This window comes from Mustelus asterias, chromosome 16, assembly GCF_964213995.1.
Source record: "Mustelus asterias chromosome 16, sMusAst1.hap1.1, whole genome shotgun sequence".
Lineage (NCBI taxonomy): Eukaryota > Metazoa > Chordata > Chondrichthyes > Carcharhiniformes > Triakidae > Mustelus > Mustelus asterias.
The window spans coordinates 76,633,834-76,654,915 of record NC_135816.1 but is presented as its reverse complement, the minus strand read 5'-3'; the positions used below and the strand labels follow the sequence as shown (position 1 = coordinate 76,654,915).

Sequence of the window (21,082 nt, the reverse complement as noted above, 5' to 3'; positions counted from 1 at the left end):
GGAATAGTAAATCAATATTATTGGTGTGATTCAAACACATGCAATGTGTTGTCCACAGCGAAAGCATCAAGTTTTTGAAATAACTCATGAAGTAAAGAACAAGAAGAAAGAAAAATACAGCACAGGAACAGGCCCTTTGGCCCACCAAGCCTTTGCCAATACGTGGTTTCTGTTATCTGATCGCCTCCCGTTCATGGGTCTATCAAGATATACTTTGAATGTTGCTAATGTGTCTGCTTTCAGCACCTCCACTGGCAGTGCGTTCCAGGCACTCACCATCCTGTGTGTGAAAACCTTTCCCTGCATGTCCCCCCTAAACCTACCACCTCTCACCTTAAATCTGTGCCCTCTTGTAGATAATTTTGAGGCTGAAAATAATTATGGGGCTTGCCATGAAGCAATTCTGTTGATCACTCAAAGTTTGAATCTAGCGATGAGTATTTTGATGGCTGATTCCATTGACTATGCATTTTTCGATACCGGTTGCATTTCCAGTGTGTAGGGGGACTGGTTTAACTGCTACCTGGGGTCTCTTGATGAGGCAGATCGGTGGAAGGTCAAGGAATATCAAAGCTCAATGTTCTTTAGGTTTGGAGATGAGGTTAGGCCGGCACGGTAGCACAGTGGTTAGCACTGCTGCTTCACAGCTCCAGGGTCCCGGGTTCGATTCCCGGCTCGGGTCACTGTCTGTGTGGAGTTTGCACATTCTCCTCGTGTCTGCGTGGGTTTCCTCCGGGTGCTCTGGTTTCCTCCCACAGTCCAAAGATGTGCGGGTTAGGTTGATTGGCCAGGTTAAAAATTGCCCCTTAGAGTCCTGGGATGCGTAGGTTAGAGGGATTAGTGGGTAAATATGTGGGGGTAGGGCCTGGGTGGGATTGTGGTCGGTGCAGACTCGATGGGCCGAATGGCCTCCTTCTGCACTGTAGGGTTTCTATGATTTCTATGATGATGACAACACGTGAGTGTCTTTCGAAACGATAGTTCTCTTTTACAGAATAGCTGGGATCAGGCTTCTCATCAGTACAGATTTAGTTCTTGCGCCATATGTCTTTTGTTAAGCAGATCAGACAGCACAGTGGTTGACAGGTTCAATTCCGGCCTTGGGTCACTGTCTGTGTGGAGTTTGCACATTCTCCCCATGTCTGCATGCGTTTCCTCTGAGTGCTCCAGCTTTCTCCCACAGTCCAAAGATATGCGGGTTAGGTTGATTGGCCATGCTAAGTTCATTAGCGTCAGGGGGATTCGCAGGATAAAATGCCTGGGGTTGCGAGAATAGGGTCTGGGTGGGATTGTGGTTGGTGCATTCACGATGGGCCGAATGGCCTCCTTCTGTACTGTAGGGATTCTATGATTCTATCTGCGATTAAGGAAAAAACATGAAGAATGACTGAGTAATTATGTTTTGGAAGACTGAGGCCGGAATTTTGCCATCCCGTCCACCACAGAAATCGGAGCGGGCGAGAGACAGACCATGGAAAAATTGACTTTGGGCGGGATTTTCCGGTTTCGGAGAAAGCGAGGCTATACCTTGCTAGGTCAAACCATTACTGCCTGGCATTAAGGAAACCAGAAATTCCTCACCGAAGAATTCAAGAAGTATTGTTAACTTCTGGGAATAAAAATTGGGTGATCAAAAAAAAAGATTATTTGGCGATTAGTTGCATAGACAGTTTGCATAGCTGGAGCCACAAAAACCAAAGCTTTACGGTCTGTTGCTGGAATGCTTGATAAAGAATACAATTACCTTGTTGAGCAAGTCACAGTTGTGTGAAATTTGTATAAAATATAGAACCACAACTGTTGTGAGCTTGCCATTAGCTAAGGAATTTGATGATGCAGTGAAAATGGACTTAAAAGTATGGGACAAAGATAGCGGTATTTCTTTGCTGCACTGTATAGATATGGCGAGCAGATTTAGCATATCTACAGTATTACCTGGTATGGACAAACGGACCATTGTCGATTAAAGTCATGGAGAAAAAGCTGGGAACATAATTAAGAACACCAAAATTGTTGACGGATAGCGGCAGGGAATTTGCCAATAAGGAACTTCGAGTCCTGTTAAAATCTGAACATCATCGTTATGCACACTGTGGCTGAGAGCCGGTTCAGTAATGGTGTGTGCAAAAGAAACTATGCAGTGATAGATGATGTATTGCATTAAGTATTGGCTGATTAACTAGATTGTAAATTGTAAACGAAGGTGATATAGGCATTACATGCAAAGAGCTCTTTGCAAATGGTCAGAGGATAAAGTCCGTATTTATTGGTGTATGGCAGGAATCTGAAGCTGGGGTGGTACAGTGACACAGTGGTTAGCACTGCTGCCTCACGTTGCCAAGGACCCAGGTTCGATTCCAGCCTTGGGTGACTCTCAGTGTGGAGTTTGCACATTCTCTCTGTGTCTGTGTGGGTTGCCTCCAGGTGCTCCCACAGTCCAAAGATGTGCAGGTTAGGTGGATTGACCATGGTAAATGCGTGGGGTTACAGAGATAGGGCAGAGGGGAAAGCCTAGGTGGGATGTTCTCTTGGAGAGTTGATGCGGACTCGAATGACCTCCTTCTGCATTGTAGGGATTCTGTCAGATGCTCTGCTTGCTCTCGAAGGGTGAGCTCTACCTTTTCTGCTCAGTTGAATGCTTTGCATTACAAGCAGAAAGGCTTTCATTAAAGTTGAGGGGTGCAATTTTCCCCCAAAACACTAAGTGCCCAATGGATGGGAATGCGAGAGTTTTTCTCGCCCGTTTTTTGGGCGAGCTTAGTTGAATGAATTTCCGGCACTCTGACGTCAGGGGATTTAATCCAGTGGTGAGGGGGAGTGGTGGGGGGGAGGCGGTGGGAAGGGCTAATCCCGCCTGAGAGGCTGGCATTGGACTGTAGAGAGGGCTAGTATGCATGTGCCAGTCTCCCAATGTACTGGCAGATCGGTTGACAAGTGCCTCCACCAGATTGACACCCCCTACGCATTCCCATCCACCAGATTGACACCCCCTACCTCCCATCGCCAACCTCCTGATTGCCGACCCCACCTCCCCCGACAGCACCAGTCTCTGGCACCCCCTGCCCCTCCCCCCCACCCAAGTGGCCACCTGGGCTCGGTAACCAGCCCCATCATTGCCCCCCCTCTTCCCCCCCCCCCACCCCCCCACCCCCCCGCCATGCAGTGTTCCCTCCTTCCTTCCCCTCCCCCCCCCCACCCCTCCGATCTGGCTCTGACCCTGTCCCCTTGCCACTGCCTGGTGGGCACCACCAGCGTGCCAGGCTGGCACTGCCACAGCCCCAGGCTGACAATGCCAGGCAGCCTAGTGGGCACTGCCAGTGTGCCAGGTGGCACTGCCATGGTTCCAGGCTGGCACTGTCCAAGGGCACTTCCCTGCCCCAGAACTCTTGGGGGGGCCTCAATGGCCTCTGGTCCCACCAGCGAGGCCATCATGCCTGGTCCTCATTGCGAGAGACCATAAGTGAACCCGCTGGTGTGGACCTCCACTGGCGGCGTCAGAAACTTTAGCAAACCTGGACGATTGAGTCCCAGGCTCGCTAAAGAGATGCTAATCTGTATTTGCATATTGTAATCAGCCTCACCCTGTTCCCCGGCGCAAAGCTGATTGCATTGTAAAATTTAGCCCGGGAAATTCACGTCGGCTGGTCACGATTCCCGTTTTTGGCCTCCTGCCCAATGTGCTACTCGAGCCGTGCAGCATGCCAGGAATATCGCACCTGAAGTTTCAGAGAAAATTTGGTGTGCCTTGCGGCATTGCTAAGGCCAACGGGAATACAGTTTAGACAGAGAGACTGGGTATATTACAAAGAGAAGGGCAGAAAGAATGGAAAGGCTTGTCAAAGTGATAGGCAGTGAAGAAAAAGTAGCACTTGTACAACACAGGAATCAAACTGTGAGGATTCATTCTGCGAGGCTAATTGGTACTGACAGATTTGGAACATGATATGGAGAGTGAAGAGGTGCTGTGTGCTTCACATACGCACATAATGGGCAATTATCAGGAGCTGACTGTGGCAAATAGAGAATTGATTGATGAACGAACTAACACTAAAGTGCATTATTCAAAGGGACAACTACCCAAAGTAGGAGCAAAGATAACATATATGCCTGAAGGGGCCAATATAAAGACTGACAAATCCCCAGGGCCTGATGGAATCTATCCAAGGCTGCTCAGGGAGACGATAGATGAAATCGCTGGGCCTCTGACGCAAATCTTTGTCTCGTCACTGGACGCAGGTGAAGTCCCAGAGGATTGGAGGATAGCTAATGTGGTCCCGTTATTTAAGAAGGGTAGGAAGGATAACCCGGGTAATTATAGGCCGGTGAGCTTGACGTCCGTGGTGGGGAAGTTGTTGGAGAAGATTCTTAGAGATAGGATGTATGCGCATTTAGAAAGGAATAAACTCATTAACGATAGTCAGCATGGTTTTGTGAGAGGGAGGTCATGCCTCACTAACCTGGTGGAGTGTTTTGAAGAAGTGACCAGAATGGTTGACGAGGGAAGGGCCGTGGATGTCGTCTATATGGACTTTAGTAAAGCGTTTGACAAAGTCCCTCATGGTAGGCTGGTGAAAAAGGTTGGATCTCATGGGATAAAGGGGGAGGTGGCTAGATGGGTGGAGAACTGGCTTGGTCACAGAAGACAGAGGGTGGTAGTGGAAGGGTCTTTTTCCGGCTGGAGGCCTGTGACTAGTGGTGTTCCACAGGGCTCTGTATTGGGACCTCTGCTATTTGTGATTTATATAAACGATCTGGAAGAAGGTGTAACTGGGGTGATCAGTAAGTTTGCGGACGACACAAAACTGGCAGGACTTACAGATAGTGAGGAGCATTGTCAGAAGCTACAGAAGGATATAGATAGGCTGGAAATTTGGGCAAAGAAATGGCAGATGGAGTTCAATCCTGATAAATGCGAAGTGATGCATTTTGGTAGAAATAATGTAGGGAGGAGCTATACGATAAATGGCAGAACCATAAAGGGTGTAGATACGCAGAGGGACCTGGGTGTGCAAGTCCACAGATTCTTGAAGGTGACGTCACAGGTGGAGAAGGTGGTGAAGAAGGCATATGGCATGCTTGCCTTTATAGGACGGGGCATAGAGTATAAAAGTTGGGTTCTGATGTTGCAGATGTATAGAACGTTGGTTCGGCCGCATTTGGAATACTGCGTCCAGTTCTGGTCGCCACACTACCAGAAGGACGTGGAGGCTTTGGAGAGAGTACAGAGGAGGTTTACCAGGATGTTGCCTGGTATGGAGGGGCTTAGTTATGAGGAGAGATTGGGTAAACTGGGGTTGTTCTCCCTGGAAAGACGGAGGATGAGGGGAGACTTAATAGAGGTGTATAAAATTATGAAAGGCATAGATAGGGTGAACGGTGGGAAGCTTTTACCCAGGTCGGTGGTGACGTTCACGAGGGGTCATAGGTTCAAGGTGAAGGGGGGGAGGTTTAACACAGATATCAGACGGACATATTTTACACAGAGGGTGGTGGGGGTCTGGAATGCGCTGCCAGGCAAGGTGGTGGAGGCGGACACACAGGGAACGTTTAAGACTTATCTAGATAGCCATATGAACGGAGTGGGAATGGAGGGATACAAAAGAATGGTCTAGTTTGGACCAGGGAGCGGCACGGGCTTGGAGGGCCGAAGGGCCTGTTCCTGGGCTGTATTGTTCTTTGTTTTGTTCTCTATGTGTGGAGGGATGCCACCATCCTGGGAAGAGCAGGAAAAGCCACTGGTGAATATAGACATTGGTTAAACGTGAAGGATGAAGGTTAGGAAATCAGACCTGTGGATTGGAAAAATGATGTAAGGCTGTGCAGAGCCAGAAAGTACACTGAAAGTTATGTTATTGAACCGGAAAGAGGTTGTGATCCAAAGAAAAGATCACAAACTTGCAATCAGGACTCTGGTTGCATGTGGGAATGGGCGGCATGGTGACACTGCTGCCTCACAGCTCCAGGGACCCAGGTTCAATTTTGGCCTCAGATGACTGTGGGGAATTTACACATTCTCCCTGTGTCTACGTTGGTTTCCTCCGGATGCTCCGGTTTCCTTCCACGGTCCAAAGCTGTGCAGGTTAGGTGGATTGGCCATGCTAAATTACCCCTTTGTGTTCTAAAATGTGTAGGTTAGATGGATTAGCCATGTTAAATGTGTGGGGTTTAAGGGATAGGGCAAGGGAGAGGGCCTGGCTAAGATAATCTGTCAGCGAGTCGGTGCAGACTCGATTGCTCTAATGGCCTCTTCTGTTCTGTAGGGATTTTATGATCATGTCACAGTCATCCAGGGAGAGGGGGGCGAGTAGAAGTCGGAGCTTGACAAGAAAAGAAACTATGGAACAAGCTAGGAATGTCACTAGAAGCAGAAGACCCTAGGATAGAGAGATTTTAGTCACTGCTAATAAATTGGAAGAAAAGCTGATAATGGAAGCAAAACAAAAAGAGTGGGAAAGAATTTGGTATTGACTGAAATTCCAGACGGGGGATAGCCAGCCTTGTCATGGGTGGCAGTGCACAGAAAAGGTGCTCCCTGATGGCACATACAAGGCTAAAGCTATATTGGTAGCTCAGGGTAAAGGTGGCACAGCAGTTAGCACAATGGTACAGCGGTTAGCACAGTGGCACAGCAGTTAGCACTGCTGCCTCACAACACCAGGAACCCGGGTTTGATTCCGACCTTGGGTAACTGTCTCTGTGGAATTTGCACGTTCTCCCCATGTCTGCATGGGTTCCTCCAGGTGCTCTGGTTTCCTTCTATAGTCCAAAATGTGCAGGTTAGGGAGATTAGTCATTGTAACAATGAGCGGGGTTGCAGAGATGGGGTGAAGGGGAGGGCCTGGGTGGGATGCTCTTTCGGAGAGTAGACGCAATAGGCTGAATGGAGTCTTTCTGCACTGTCGGGATTTTATGGTTCTATGGGTTTTGAGGCGAAACTTGGGGATCAGGATCTCAGGGTGGACTCCGTGACTGCAGGGAAAGTAAACTTGAAGATCTTTTAGCCATTTTAGCGACATTCTCTTGGGAGTGCAAACTGATAGATTAAAAACTGCAGGGTTAGAAATTTCAAAGACACATATCCTTAAAGCCTCAAAAAGATGTCTGCAATTTAGGAGGAAAATTGTGGAAGTTAAACAAGTGTGTTTATGGATTGAATGATGTGTTATATTTTTCTGTGAGGTTGGCCCTGTTGAAAACAGGCTGCTTTCAGTTAAAGGTTGTGTTGTTCTATTCGTAATAGAGTGAGCTGTATATGGTGCATTACAAATCCAGACTGCAATGTATATGGTGGATTACAAATCTAGACTTCATTATATAGTACATTACAAATCCAAACATCAGTGCATATAGTGCATTACAAAACCAGATATCAGTGTATTAACATAGAACGTAGAAAATCTACAGCACAATACAGGCCCTTCAGCCCACAAAGTTGTGCCAAACATGTCCCTACCTTAGCAATTATTAGGCTTACCTATAAGCCTCTATCTTACTAAGTTCCATGTACTTATCTAAAAGTCTCTTAAAATACCCTATCGAATCCGCCTCCACCACCGTTGCTGGCAGCCCATTCCATGCACCCACCACCCTCTGAGTGAAAAACTTACCCCTGACGTCTCCTCTGTACCTACTCCCCAGCACCTTAAACCTGTATCCTCTTGTGGCAACCATTTCAGCCCTGGGAAAAAGCCTCTGACTATCCACTCGATCAATACCTCTCAACATCTTATACACCTCTATCAGGTCACCCCTCATCCTTTGTCTCTCCAAGGAGAAAAGGCCGAGCTCACTCAACCTATCCTCATAAGGCATGCTCCCCAACCCAGGCAACATCCTTGTAAATCTCCTCTGCACCCTTTCTATGGCTTCCACATCCTTCCTGTAATGAGGCAACCAGAACTGAGCACAGTACTCCAAGTGTGGTCTGACCAGGGTCTTATATAGCTGCAACATTATCTCACGACTCCTAAACTCAATTCCTCGATTGATGAAGGCCAGTACACCATGCGCCTTCTTAACCACAGCCTCAACCTGCACAGCTGCTTTGAGTGTCCTATGAACTCGGACCCCACGATCCTTCTGATCTTCCACTCTGCCAAGATCTTCCATTCCACCATCCTATTTGACCTGCCAAAATGAACCACCTCACACTTATCTGGGTTGAACTCCATCTGCCACTTCTCCGCCCAGTCTTGCATCCTATCAATGTCTCGCTGCAACTTCTGACATCCCTCCACACTATCCACAACACCTCCAACCTTTGTGTCATCAGCAAACTTACCAACCCATCCCTCCACTTCCTCATCCAGGTCATTTATAAAAATCACAAAGAGTAAGGGTCCCAGAACAGATCCCTGGGGCACTCCACTGGTGACCGACCTCCATGCAGAATATGACCCATCTATAAGCACTCTTTGCCTTCTGTGGGCAAGCCAGTTCTGGATCCACAAAGCAATGTCCCCTTGGATCCCATGCCCCCTCACTTTCTCAATAAGCCTTGCATGGGGCACCTTATCAAATGCCTTGCTGAAGTCCATATATACTACATCTACTGGTCTTCCTTCATCAATGTGTTTAGTCACATCCTCAAAAAATTCAATCAGGCTCGTAAGGCATGATCTGCCTTTGACAAAGCCATGCTGACTATTCTTAATCATATTATACCTCTCCAAATGTTCATAAATCCTGTCTCTCAGGATCTTCTCCATCAACTTACCAACCACTGAGGTTAGACTCACTGGTCTATAATTTCCAGGGCTATCTCTACTCCCTTTCTTGAATAAAGGAACAACATCCGCAATCCTCCGGAACCTTTCCCGTCTCAATTGATGATGCAAAGATCATCGCAAAGATCATCGCAAAGATCATCGTAAAGATCATCATATTATGTATATTTCAAATCCTGACTGTCATATTTATGATATATTACAAATCCAAACTGTAATATATGTAGTACATTACAAATCTAAACTTCAGCGCACACAGTGCATTACAAATCCAGGTGGTAGTGTGTAATTGTAGTGATTATTGTGTCTGCTTCTTTAAGACAGTACAGCAGAATAGGGCCAGCTGACTTGAGGGACCAATGGCAACTGAGAGTGAGTGATCACCCCAGAGGAGTCCTCTCTGGGGCAGAATACATCTGGAAGCCATGTAGTAAGCATTTAAAGAGTGGAGCAGCTGAGTAGACTGCTCATCCCTGTACCAAGTTTCTCTGTTTCAATAACTACCTCTTGTTCTTAACAAAGTCTGAAATCTCCTGTTGATGCCAGAAATGGCACTGCGTAACATACTGGTGACAAGATGGATCAATTGGATGGCACAGCTTACCTGTGAGTGCCTGATTTAATTGAAATTTGGAAAAGAGGGATAACCACCCATGAGCTTGTTTCTGTGCAAATAGACTGAGTTGTCTCGATCATGCCAGACCTTGAGGGGTAGACAAAGTAATGGACCCATTGTGGCCAGCATATCAAGAGGTTTGGAAAGATTTAGAGATTAGCCTTTAGGAGCAAGAGAAGTAAAATTTGAGCTAAAGAGAAAGGACAGGAATGTTTGAAGTAAAAAGAAGGTATACCCAGCTAGAAAAAAGTTGTTCTCCAGATTTAAATGGAAGAACTTTGGATGGAAGACGAAGATTAGCTGTAATTCTGAGGCTAAATAGGGGAAGAAAAGCCTCAGGGAGTTGCAGAACTTGTCCCAGAAATGTGGGAAAGCTGAAGCTGAAATTTGCACATCTCCTAATCTGAATAGAGCATGCAGGGGCCTCAGACATTGATCCCTGCACTGAGAGACTGCAGGCAGTGAAGAGTTGCAGTTTTGGAACATAAGCAGTCCTCTACCTGTTAAAAAGAAAATAAACTAAGTTTTTTTTTAAGGAAGGTAATGGTCCTGATCGTACAGTGCGGTAGCTACTAGTGAAATTAACAAAACAAACAGATTCAGGAGGAGATTCTCCAGCCAACCAAAAGAAACAAGAAAACTATAGAAATTGTGAAAGTCTTCCAACAGGAAAGAAAGAGAAGTTAACAATCTAAAAAAGGGTCCAAAATGGAGGCTCTGTAGTTTCCCGCCAAAACTCCAGAAGCATGGGAAAAGCACAGAGAATGAGAAACTGCAGCTGTGGCAGTGAAAAAAGGGAAAGTTGATAATCTTAAAGCAGTAATGCATTTAAAGTTGTACAACATTAAATGCAACAATTACAAGAAGGAACAAAGTACAAGGGACAGGAAAATCAGAGAAAACCCCCAGAGAAAAGAGTATCTCTAAAAAGGGGGCCTGTAAACAATGCAAGACTCCAGTGGAGGGGTAATTAGCCCTCAAGGAAGAGTCAACACCAGACTCAGAGTAGGCAGTGAAAGACTCTGGAGAAGGAGGCACTGAGATACCTCAGAGAGGCTGGAGCAGTGAAAACCCCAAAGAAGGAGGGCACTGATTGGCTCCACAATACATCTGGAAGCCATGTTATAAGCACTGGAGCAGCTGGGTAGGCTGCTCCAAGGTACCCTAGGGCTGCAAACCCCAATACCAAGTTTCTCTTATTCAATTTTGCACCTAACAGAATTTGAAATCTCCTTTTGACACATGGATTGCAACTATACCTTACAAATCCAGACTGCAGTGCATAGAATACATTATAAATCCAGACTGGAGATAATATAGTACATGACAAATTTGGACTGCAATGTATATAATGCAATGCAAGAGGCCTTCCTAGTACTGTGGAGTTTTATTTGATTCTAAATAATGATAATTATGCAGCTTCCCTATTGCCTGGGGCATCAGAAGAAAACAGTTCCTGTGGAACACTAAAGCCATACAAATCAGAATGTTGCAGGTTTCAGCAGAACACCATCTTAAGATGACAAAATTGGCCCCAATCAATTGATATTGTTGGACGTGAGCTGTTTGTGGGCAAATAGGCATCAGCCAGGGCTCATCGTCCTGATCATGAATGACGATCAGGATTTTGCCTGAAATGGTGCCTCTGTGGTCAAATACTGACTTGGGCAAGGCCCTAGGAGATGGCCTGCATTCGACTCCCTTCAAGGGTGGAGGGAAGAATGTTGTAGGGATGCAAACAGTCATTGCAGGTGAGTTTGTGATGAACGAAACAATATCAATGAATGTTGTAAAAATATGCAAATATATTAAACCGTGTTAAAATAAAAGAACCATGCACTAAGAATTAGTTCTTAGTCTCACATCTTAAACAGTATAAAGGTAAATATTGTTCTGGCATTTGCTATTACTGAATTGTGCAATGTTTATGAACCATTCGATGTAGCAATTTAAACTTGATTATTTTGGCATCTGTCAAGGTTTATTTACATATCCATGAGAAAGCATTTGCTCTGCGGCAGGCAGCTGTGCCTCATTAGATGTCAAGTAAACAAATCATTATAAAACTGTTTTCATTAAGGGAGCAATGATTAAAAAAAGCGATTATCTCCCATAATTGATTAATTAATACTAAAAGAGACAGTATTGCTTTCATTGACTTATATAGTTTGAATTAAAAGTAACAAAATATTAAACCAACATAACACCACATTCTCCCACACACATATATCCCTGTCTTCAAAAACATCCATGGTGAACAAGATAATTGGAATTAAAATACGTGGCACCACTCCATGAAGGAAAGAATAATTTGTTTTCATTTTTAAAGAATCGTCTATATGCTGGACCATAATATTTTTTAAAATAAGAAAATAGCTCTTGAATAGTGATTACAGATGTAGAATATGTTACATAGTGCCAGATGTGATTTTTAAAAATATTTTCTCGTAAAACAGCAATAGGTTTACAAATTCCACTCTAAACTAAAGTTCATACTCTAAACTTGATTCACAAATAGTCCGGCCTGGGTTTAAGATTTTACTGTAAGCTCGTTTATAGCAGAGCTGCAGAAGAATTCACCCTTCTTATGACTTCTTATCTGTGTTCATTTGCCTGATGTGAGGTCTTATCCTCCCTTTGCTTAGCATGATTTACCCAGGGGAATGCAACTTAAATAAATTGCTGCAAAGGAAGGACGTCTCTACATGCTTCATATAGAAATAACTACCTTGGAAATCAGTGACTTATTATGTAGGCACAGGATTCAACAAATCACAGCGAGATAAAAGGTAAATTAACTCAGTTTTTGGTGTTAATGCAGAAAAAAATGAAGAGTTCCAAGCTCCTCTTCCATTAATCTGGGATCTTTAAAATCCACTAAGTACTAGAACCTTAATTTAACATTACATCTGAAGGGTAGCACCACTAACCATCCAAAGCTACAGAAGGGTCATTGATGTTTCGCAAAATAGCAGAGGCATGAGGAAAAAAAAATTACTAAAATTTTGCTTTGTGCATTCATATATTTTTCAAGTTGACAGTTATTAAGGTAAATGGACATTACCCACTTCATATCCTACCCAGTAAACTGGCTGCCCACTCAGGCCCACTTCTTCAACAGCTCAGTAAACCTATCTGGTGAGTAGCTGAGGCTCGCTGTTCCAAGATTTGATCTCCACTAAGTGTTGGGTTAACAACCTGATGAACAATAAGTGTTGTTTTATTCATTCGTGGGACATGGGCGTCCCTGGCTGACCAGCATTTATTGCCCATCCCTAGTTGCCCTTGGAGGGCTGTTGAGAGTCAACCACATTGCTGTGCCTCTGGAGTCACATCTAGGCCAGACCAGTTAAGAACAACAGGTTTTCTTCCCTAAAGGACGTTAGTGAACCAGATGGGTTTTTCCGACAATCAACAATGGTTTCATGGTCATCAGTAGATTCTTAATTCCAGATATTTTTTATTGAATTCAAATTCCACCAGCTATCATGTGGGATTTGAACATTAGCTGAGTTTCTGGATTAATATTCTAGCAATAATACCATTAGATTATACCATAACAGCCCAGTACGATGAAGGGGTAATTCAGACAAGGCCCTTGTTTCTGATCACTAATCACATGGGCCCCATTGGAAATGCGAATACATGATATTGAGTTGCGGGCAGGATCCATTTCAACTTGTAATGCACTGCCAGCTCCCACTTTCCTGCACCCAGCACTGCCCTCCTCCCCACCTCCCCCAGTACCCCTCCTGCAATGATAATGGGACACTGGGGCATTGGTGCTTATGGAGCAGCTTTTCACGGGAGGGTCGGTAGTTTTGTGAATTGGTGAGAGGTCAACTTTTGTAAGTAGTTACAGAAAAGCAATGGTAATTCAAATAGTGTACATAAGAACATAAGAAATAGGAGCAGGAGTAGGCCATCTGGCCCTTCGAGCCTGCCCCGCCATTCAATCAGATTCGTCAAGCTGATCTGAAGCGAATCAGTTCCACTTACCCGCCTGCTCCCCATAACCCCTAATTCCCTTATCGATCAGAAAACTATCTACCCGTGATTTAAACATATTCAACGAGGAAGCCTCCACCACTTCAATGGGCAGAGAATTCCAGAGATTCACTACCCTCTGAGAGAAGAAGTTCCCCCTCAACTCTGTTCTGAACCGGCCCCCCCCTTATTTTGAGGCTGTGCCCTCGAGTTCTGGTTTCCCTTCTAAGTGGAAAGAATCTCTCCACCTCTACTCTATCCAGCCCCTTCATTATCTTATATGTCTCTATAAGATCACCCCTCATCCTTCTAAACTCCAACGAGTACAGACCCAATCTGTTTAATCTCTCCTCATAAGCTACACCCCTCATCTCCGGTATTAACCTGGTGAACCTTCTCTGCACTCCCTCCAAGGCCAATATATCCTTTCGCAAATAAGGGGACCAAAACTGCACACAGTACTCCAGTTGCGGCCTCACCAGTGCCTTGTACAGTTGCAGCAAGACCTCCCTGCTTTTATATTCTATCCCCCTCGCGATAAAGGCCAACATTCCATTCGCCTTCTTGATCACCTGCTGCACCTGCAGACTGAGTTTTTGCGATTCGTGCACAAGGACCCCCAGGTCCCTCTGCACAGTCGCACGATGTCATTTTTCTCCATTTAAATAATATTCCAATTTACTATTATTTCTTCCAAAGTGGATAACCTCACATTTGCTAACGTTATATTCCATCTGCCAGATCCTGGCCCACTCGCTCAGCCTATCCAAATCTCTCTGCAGACTTTCCGCGTCTTCCACGCAATTCGCTTTCCCACTCACCTTCGTGTCATCAGCAAACTTTGATACCCTACATTCAGTCCCCTCCTCCAGATCATCTATGTAAATGGTAAACAATTGAGGCCCCAGCACCGATCCCTGCGGCACGCCACTGGTCACCAACTGCCAACCAGAAAAGCACCCATTTATCCCAACTCTCTGCTTCCTGTTAGATAGCCAATCCCCAATCCACGCCAACACCTTACCCCTAACTCCGTGTACCCCAATCTTCTGCAGCAACCTTTTGTGAGGCACCTTATCGAACGCCTTCTGGAAATCTAAAAACACCACATCCACTGGTTCCCCTCTGTCAACCGCACTAGTGACAACTTCATAAAAGTCCAGTAGATTCGTCAAACACGACTTTCCCTTCATGAATCCATGCTGCGTCTGCTTGATCGAACCATTCTTATTCAGGTGCTCTGTTATTTCCTCTTTAATAATGGACTCTAGCATCTTCCCAACTATGGACATTGAGCTAACCGGCCTGTAGTTACCCGCCTTTTTTCTACTTCCTTTTTTAAACAGCGGCGTAACAGTAGCTGTTTTCCAGTCAGCCGGCACTACCCCAGAGTCCAGCGAATTTTGATAAATTACTACTAAAGCATCTGCTATTACCTCAGCCATTTCTTTCAGTACCCTGGGATGCATTCCATCCGGGCCCGGGGACTTGTCTACCTTCAGTCCTATTAGTCTACCAAGCACCACCTCCTTAGTAACAGTAATTGTATTAAGGACCTCCCCTCCCACCAACTCTCGATCTCTAATATTCGGCAAACTATTTGTGTCTTCCACCGTGAAGACCGACACAAAGAACTTATTTAAAGTCTAAGCCATTTCCTCGTTTTCCACTATTAAATCCCCCCTCTCATCTTCCAAGGGTGTACATTTCCTTCTTCTCTGTTTCTATGAACGTCTACATATCTTCCCAATATGAAGATTCTCAAACATTCTGGAGAGCAGGGGAGAAAATAAGTGGAGAAAAAAATCTCTGCTTTGATGTTTGAAGCAAAGCTAATTGACTTGTATCAGATTGTAAAATAAAGTGCAAAAAGATGCATTACAAAAATGATCGGAATCCAGTTATAAAGTAACTGTGAACTCGTTTATGTTTTAGCTGTATGTTTGTGGCGCCTGCTGTTGATTGCTGAAAGGGTGACAACTTGTCTCGGGCTTTTCATTCCCTGAACACTTTGTGACTTGAGACCATTTGGATAAAAGCACTTAAGGCTATGAGGGAGAATAGATCAGTTATGCTCAAATTTATAAATGGTAAACTATATTTTGTACATATGGTTACAGCACTTAGTCTGAATGTTTTACAGATTTTAGTTGGTGTGGAAATAAGCAACTTGCTTTAACTTTCCAAATATTGAGGGACTTTAACTTTCCAAATATTGATTGGAACCTTTGTAGGTCAAATAGTTCGGATGGGGCAGTTTTTGTGCAGTGTGTGCAGGAGGGTTTCCTGACACAATATGTGGATAGGCCGACAAGAGGTGAGGCCACATTGGATTTGGTACTGGGAAATGAACCGGTTCAAGTGTTAGATTTGGTTGTGGGAGAGCACTTTGGAGATAGTGACCACAAGTCGGTGTCTTTTGTTATTGCAATGGAGAGGGATAGGGCCGTACGGCAGGGCAAGGTTTACAATTGGGGGAGAGGTAATTATGATGCGATTAGGCAAGAATTAGGGGGCATAAGTTGGGAACAGAAACTGTCAGAGAAAGGAACTAATGAAAAGTGGAACTTTTTCAAGGAACAAATACTGGATGTCCTTGATAGGTATGTCCCTGTCAGGCAGGGAGGAAATGGCCAAGTGAGGGAACCATGGTTCACGAAAGAGGTGGAATGTCTTGTGAAAAGGAAGAGGGAAGCTTATGTAGGGATGAGGAAACAAGGTTCAGATGGCTCGATTGAGGGTTACAAGTTAGCAAGGAATGAGCTGAAAAAGGGGCTTAGGAGAGCTAGGAGGGGACACGAGAAGTCCTTGGCGGGTCGGATCAAGGAAAACCCCAAGGCTTTTTACTCTTATGTGAGGAATAAAAGAATGACCAGGGTGAGGTTAGGGCCGGTCAAGGACAGTAGTGGGAACTTGTGTATGGAGTCAGTAGAGATCGGCGAAGTGATGAATGAATACTTTTCTTCAGTGTTCACCAAGGAGAGGGGCCATGTTTTTGAGGAAGAGAAGGTGTTACAGGCTAATAGGCTGGAGGAAATAGATGTTCGGAGGGAGGATGTCCTGGCAGTTTTGAATAAACTGAAGGTCGATAAGTCCCCTGGGCCTGATGAAATGTATCCTAGGATTCTTTGGGAGGCAAGGGATGAGATTGCAGAGCCTTTGGCTTTGATCTTTGGGTCCTCACTGTCCACGGGGATGGTGCCAGAGGACTGGAGAGTGGCGAATGTTGTTCCTCTGTTTAAGAAAGGGAATAGAAATGACCCTGGTAATTATAGACCGGTTAGTCTTACTTCGGTGGTTGGTAAATTGATGGAAAATTTTCGGATTGGAGGCAGGTTGCTAGCGGAGTGCCACAGGGATCAGTGCTTGGTCCTCTGCTCTTTGTGATTTTTATGAATGACTTAGAGGAGGGGGCTGAAGGGTGGATCAGTAAATTTGCTGATGACACCAAGATTGATGGAGTAGTGGATGCGGTGGAGGGCTGTTGTAGGCTGCAAAGAGACATAGATAGGATGCAAAGCTGGGCTGAAAAATGGCAAATGGAGTTTAGCCCTGATAAATGTGAGGTGATTCATTTTGGTAGGACTAATTTAAATGTGGATTACAGGGTCAAAGGTAGGGTTCTGGAGACTGTGGAGGAACAGAGAGATCTTGGGGTTCATATCCACAGATCTCTAAAGGTTGCCACTCAAGTGGATAGAGCTGTGAAGAAGGCCTATAGTGTGTTAGCTTTTATTAACAGTGGGTTGGAGTTTAAGAGCCGTGGGGTTATGCTGCAACTGTACAGGACCTTGGTGAGACCACATTTGGAATATTGTGTGCAGTTCTGGTCACCTCACTATAAGAAGGATGTGGAAGCGCTGGAAAGAGTGCAGAGGAGATTTACCAGGATGCTGCCTGGTTTGGAGGGTAGGTCTTATGAGGAAAGGTTGAGGGAGCTAGGGCTGTTCTCTCTGGAGTGGAGGAGGCTGAGGGGAGACTTAATAGAGGTTTATAAAATGATGAAGAGGATAGCTAGAGTGAACGTTCAAAGACTATTTGCTCGGGTGGATGGAGCTGTTACAAGGGGGCATAACTATAGGGTTCGTGGTGGGAGATACAGGAAGGATATCAGAGGTAGGTTCTTTACGCAGAGAGTGGTTGGGGTGTGGAATGGACTGCCTGCAGTGATAGTTGAGTCAGACACTTTAGGAACATTTAAGCGGTTATTGGATAGGCACATGGAGCACACCAGGATGATAGGGAGTGGGATAGCTTGATCTTGGTTTCAGATAAAGCTCGGCACAACATCGTGGGCCGAAGGGCCTGTTCTGTGCTGTACTGTTCTATGTTCTATGTTTTATGTTTGCTGTGTGACAGCAAAAAACAAAAGAATTGAAGGCAAATACCCCTTCATCCTACCAAATGTTAGTGCATGTCAATTGCCTTTTTGGCTCATTTGGCAGCACTCTCAACGAAGGTTGTGAGTTTATGTCACACTACAGGACTGGAGCACATAATCTAGGCTGACACTTAAATGCAGTTTGAAGAAGGACCTTCTTTCAGATGAGTCATTGAACCATTTTTCTGAGGATGCTAAAGATCTCATGATGTATTCAGGGAAGGGCAGAGAGTTCTTCCAGCCTTCCTCCTTTAAACAACAGTCGCAGGAAAACAGATAACTATTCATTGCTGGACACAGGAATCGTAGCAGGCGGGACAGGATCATGCAAAGGTCCATTGACCTCAGGCGGGATTTTCTGGTCTTTACATACATAGAATACATAGAACAGTACAGCACAGAACAGGCCCTTCGGCCCACGATGTTGTGCCGAGCTTTATCTGAAACCAAGATCAAGCTATCCCACTCCCTATCATCCTGGTGTGCTCCATGTGCCTATCCAATAACCGCTTAAATGTTCCTAAAGTGTCTGACTCCACTATCAGTGCAGGCAGTCCATTCCGCACCCCAACCACTCTCTGCGTAAAGAACCTACCTCTGATATCCTTCCTATATCTTCCACCATGAACCCTATAGTTATGCCCCCTTGTAATAGCTCCATCCACCCGAGGAAATCGTCTTTGAACGTTCACTCTATCTATCCCCTTCATCATTTTATAAACCTCTATCAAGTCTCCCCTCAGCCTCCTCCGCTCCAGAGAGAACAGCCCTAGCTCCCTCAACCTTTCCTCATAAGACCTACCCTCCAAACCAGGCAGCATCCTGGTAAATCTCCTCTGCACTCTTTCCAGCGCTTCCACATCCTTCTTATAGTGAGGTGACCAGAACTGCACACAATATTCCAAATGTGGTCTCACCAAAGTCCTGTACAGTTGCAGCATAATGCGAATGCGGCTGGAAAATCCCGCACAAAGTGTTTTCATTGGTGTGTACAGTTCTGGTCTCCATATTATGTAACAATATAAAATATATCATGTAATGGCCTCCTTATGTGTTGCAAACATTGTGCGATTCCAAAGGCATTCGAGAAGGTGCAAAAATGATTTGCAACCAAGAGGATACATGGCAAGAGGTGCTCTTTTCTTAAGGGAGGTCTTTAAAATTGTGAATGTATTTGACAGGGTAGCCATAGAGAGAAAGTTTTATTGTGGGAACCCTGAAAGTTGGGTCATTAGTATAAATTGTCATTATCAATCCAATCAGGAATTCAAGAGTAATTTCTTTACCCAGAATGGTGAGAATATGCAGTGGAGCAAGGTGTCAATCAACATCACAAAAAAGATTAACTTGTCTTTATTACATTTCTGTTTCTGGAAGCTTACTGTGTGTAAACTGATTGCTGTCTCCTACATCAAATAGTGAATATATTTACAAAGTATATCATGTTTATAAGCGTTTTATGATGTCCTGTATCATGAAAGATGCTACATAAATGCAAGGCGGCACGGTAGCACAGCAGTTAGCACTGCTGCCTCACAGCGCCAGGGAACCGGGTTCGATTCCCGGCTTGGGTCGCTGTCTGTGTGGAGTTTGCACATTCTCCCCGTGTCTGCGTGGGTTTCCTCTGGGTGCTCCGGTTTCCTCTCACGGTCCAAAGATGTGCAGGTTAGGTGGATTGGCCATGCTAAATTGGCCCTTAGTGTCAGGGGGACTGGCTAGGGTGAATGTATGGAGTTATAGGGATAAGGCCTGGATGGGATTATGGTCGGTGCAGACTCGATGGGCCGAATAGCCTCCTTCTGTAATGTAGGATTCTATGATTCTTTTCTGTTGAGCCAAATGGCCTGTTTCTGCACAGTAGATTCTACATGCTAAAGGTAATTCCCAATGCCCATTGATGTAAAGCACTATGTGACATTTTGAGAGATCTGATCATGTTTATAATGAAAATTTGATCTTCCTTCATTAGTTTTGTTATAACCTCCTTTAGTATAAAATCTAGAAGTAGAAGATATTGGAATTACACAATGGGTCCGTCAATATTTGAAAGCGAACATTAAATTCTATTTTGCTCGTTACTAAATTCAAGTTACTGAATAATTCAAATTTTATAGTTCAAGAATATTTGCTTGCCAGTAGACTGCAGATTCCACTTCCACCCCTCCAAAATCTCTCAATCGTTTGACCCTTTCTTCTAGTATAAACAAATGGCTGTCAAATCCAAACTACATTTGCAAAACATTTGACATTGGTCATATTACGTTACATGACAATTAAAAAAAAAATCCAATTCAATCAAATCAAGTCCAATTCAGAGTCTCAACAAGTTGAGACATTCCCGATCCAAGCTGACAAGACAGGGCTCTCACCTCCTGTCTTGGGCTTGATCTACATGATCCAAGCTGATTGGAGTCGGCATTGCACCTCCTCCAAGGCTTGATCTCAATTGCATCTTAGCCAAAAGGCCGAGATGCCGCTTTTAAAAATTGCTTCAAATGGAGCTAAAATGTAACCTAATGACTTCAACCAAGTACAGCATGTCGATACTACACTTGATCTTAGCCAAAAGGCCAAGAAGCGAAGTACATGAGAATTAAAACTTTTCCAATTCAATCAAATCAAGTCCAATTCAGAGTCTCAACAAGTTGAGACATTTCCGATCCAAGCTGACAAGACAGGGTATGCGACCCTTTACCCTGTCTTGGGCCTGATCTACATGAGCCAAGCTGATTGGAGTAGGCAGACATCTCTGCCCCCAAGGCTTGATCTCATTTGCATCTTAGCCAAAAGGCCGAGATGCCGCTTTTAAAAATTGCTTCATATGAAAATGAAGCTTAAATGCAACCCAATGGCCACGGCCAAGTACAGCATCAGCAGACCACACCTGATCCTAGCCAAAAGGCTGAGATGAGAATTTTTGCTTTGAAATGGGCTGAATTACCTCTTTCTGCGCTGTATGATTCAATCTTTTAGGTGTAGCCCTTCATATTATTGGTTCACTTTTAAGTTTCATGACCAAAAGCACTGACCTGTCTTTCTCTTACAAACTCTTTGTGCTTCCACCATTTGCCATTTTTATTTCAGTTAAGTCGATGCTTGCACTTCTTATTCTTGTCCTTGTAAGCAGACAATTCCACTTGCATATTGAAATTGAGCTTCAAGATTGTAATTTTCTGCCAGGAGTTAGAGGCTGCTACCTGCCAATCAAACTACTCCATTTTAATTAACATAATGGAGCTTCAAATCTTCACACTGATATTTACAACAGTCTGTCACTTATTGTGACTTCTATCTTTATCATTTCAGCAGTATTGGAAAGGATTTCTGTTCAATATTATTTGTTAAATGGAGTGTACCACAGAACAAAGAACA

At 44.6% G+C, this 21,082-nt stretch overlaps 1 protein-coding gene and 1 non-coding gene across 2 annotated transcripts in view; one reads left to right on the top strand and one right to left on the bottom strand.

The window, feature by feature from the left end:
- The window catches only part of LOC144505369 (ran-binding protein 17-like), a 1,005,849-nt gene that overhangs the window by 629,158 nt on the left and 355,609 nt on the right, over positions 1-21,082 (top strand). The gene's annotated exons all lie outside the window — the stretch shown is intronic.
- Positions 20,101-20,292, bottom strand: LOC144505696 (U2 spliceosomal RNA). Its single transcript, XR_013499843.1, has one exon. It is a non-coding gene; the product is annotated as a U2 spliceosomal RNA (small nuclear RNA).